The sequence below is a fragment of the Kryptolebias marmoratus genome, linkage group LG9, assembly GCF_001649575.2.
Source record: "Kryptolebias marmoratus isolate JLee-2015 linkage group LG9, ASM164957v2, whole genome shotgun sequence".
NCBI classification, from domain to species: domain Eukaryota; kingdom Metazoa; phylum Chordata; class Actinopteri; order Cyprinodontiformes; family Rivulidae; genus Kryptolebias; species Kryptolebias marmoratus.
In genome coordinates, this window is record NC_051438.1 from 3064767 (window position 1) to 3067539 (window position 2773).

Here is a 2773-nt window from a genome sequence, read left to right on the forward strand (position 1 = left end):
TTTATAACTCCCTGATACCTTATCCAATTGGCACCTGATTTTTTGTGCATCATCAGTGAGCACTGCTAGATACATTGGCGTAGCTATTTCAAGACAAACTGATTTTGACCGAAGGTGATTTGAGACGTTCGCCAAAAGCGTCACCTAGTGGATGGTGTGGGTACAGCGCGAGAGCGTATGAGATGGTCGCTTGACCTCTCGCGGTCGCAAGCCGGAGCGGCACTGAGCTGTGAGGGCCGCCCAATGCTGCTTGCATCTTTAATTGATTTTAATGTAAAACTTTTTGTTTTTTGACTTTCAAGCCCATTGTATTTTTAATGGCTCTGGTCAGGGCCTTGGTTACTGGAGAAAGGTTTTTGCAACCCCAGCATGCTTTCATCATAAAAATCATGTCATTTACACTGGCATACACAGCTCAATAGCAGCTATGTTCAAAAACAATACAGCTAATCTTAGAGCAATTTAATCGTGTTGTTGAGAAATTTCTCTTTTCTTGTCATAATAATGAAGAAGTATAGAATTAAAACGGTTAAGGTAGTATTGCAGTGGTCTGCAAATGTTGGAGAATAGTTATCAACTCAAAATTGCAAGAAAAAATACAAATTTTCAGTATCAGTCTCACAGAACTCAGTATTTGTGACCAATGAGCCATGAGGCTACATTTTGATCGGTCAGTTTTGAAAAATTGTGGGGGGGGTTTTGTGTGCAGGGCTTGCAAAACTGTAATCTTCTAGAATTTTTTGTTACCCACCACCATTATATCATACCCATCTCAGTCTGCTTTGTACCCAGCTCAGCAGCCGCTCCCATGTCTATTATTTATTCAACTTGAGTAAATTAAAAAAAAAAAAAAGATTGGCAGAATTGGAACAGTTTTTCAATGATTATTATTTACCACAGGTGTGATTTTTAGACTTGGACAATATTTTTCGTAAAGGAAATTTAACATGCAGGATATAAATTACAGCTCTAACATTCTTGAGTCAGGTTGTACATGCCCATGATACAATTCAAGTGGACAGGACTGTGAGCCTCTGCAACTCATGAGAGAATATATGAGAATCCTGTGAACATTGCAAAACATTTTAGAGACTACCTCATGAAGCCATTGCCCAGTGAGGTCCCACCTATAGGAGCTCTAAGACCAAATCAGAACATTAAACAAGTATCTATTACAGAAGGGAAATTCTGTAATCAAGTATTTCTGTGGAGATGGTATGAACAGACATCCTGGTTTGCTGTAAAGTATTTATTGTTACAGCTGCAGGACAGTAAACACAAACGTGCAGTAGCTAACAGAAAAAATATAAAAACAAGAGACCTCCAAGATGGACTGTTTTTTTTCTGCAACATTTGGCTTGGGGAAGATTGCCATGAAAACTACAGGATAGGAGTTTCCTGTCACAATGTGGTGAGCAAAACAACTGGTGTTACAGTTTACTGTGTAGTTGTGTTACCTGGTGGCCTTCATCCGGTACCATCAGTGATTGCTGTTAGCTGTGGCAGCTGAACAGAAAATGCCTGTTGTGTCCTGAGGTTTGCACTAAATGCATTTGTGTATGTTCTGTTACTTCCTGTCACTGGATGCGACAGAACAGGACAGAGGAGTGTGTTAGGAGTGTAGAAGAATAAAACTGAAAGCAGTTCTATCATGGTTCCTGACATGGCAGCACACATGTAATAAAGTTTTTCAGATGGCATGCCTAGCCAAATGAAAGACAGCGTACAGTTTTACCACACCGCTTAGAACCAAAGGGACAGCATCTGTTCAACACACTGTCAGAGCAAGGTACAACATTTGATAAAGTCATGGCTGCACTGGAAAAACATTTTGTGCCCAAAGTTAATGTGTTGGGGTGCATCAGATAAACATCTAACTAATGATAAAGCCTTTCCTGCTGTTGAAGTAAATTGTAATAAATGCATGAAAAGGGACATTTCCCCAAAGTATGCAAATCACCTGTAGATGTAGTGAGAGAAGTGATTCCTGAGTTAGCAGTACTGTGTGTGAATGATGTTACGCTGATGGCTGCAATATTTGTTAAATCACATCGAATTGAACATTGAATCGCCACAGAAAAACTCCAAAGTTCTAGAGTTATTTGTTATTCTGTATCTATTTTACCAGAAACTGTCTACTGACAAGTACAAACAGACCATGACAACGTTTTAAAGTTTTTATTAAAGCCGCTAAGCTAATAGGAATGCTAGTTCCGGGAACTGCACTCTCTTTGTGGAGCAGGACCAGGCTCAGGCAAGGTAAGACAGCCAAGGGCTGTGAGTTTAGAGGAGCAGAGGTGTTCAGCAAAGGGCTTAGGCGAGAGGGAGAGTCCAGGGACAGACGAGAGGACAGAGCCAGGAGAACAGATGTAAGCAGCCAAATCCAAAAAGGTACAAACCAGTAGTCATTGTCCAGAGAAGGGAAGCGAGGTCAATTACCATGAGTCAGAGTCCGGGAAGGAGCAGGCAAGGAGCTAGTGATGGGACATCTGAAGCCAGGCTCGAGCCGTGTACCGAGTAAAAAGGGGGCGTGTCTGATGAATCAATCAATCAAATTTTATTTGTATAGCACATTTCAGCAGCAAGGCATTTCAAGGTGCTTTACATAATTAAAAAACAAAATAAAAACAGCATGTGACATTGAATAAACAGTAAGAAAGAGAAAAACATTGAAGACATCAAAACCCGCACTCTAACCCTAATTTAGCCATAAGCAACTCTAAACAGGTGGGTTTTAAGTTGAGATTTAAAGGCACCCAGTGTTTCAGCTGTT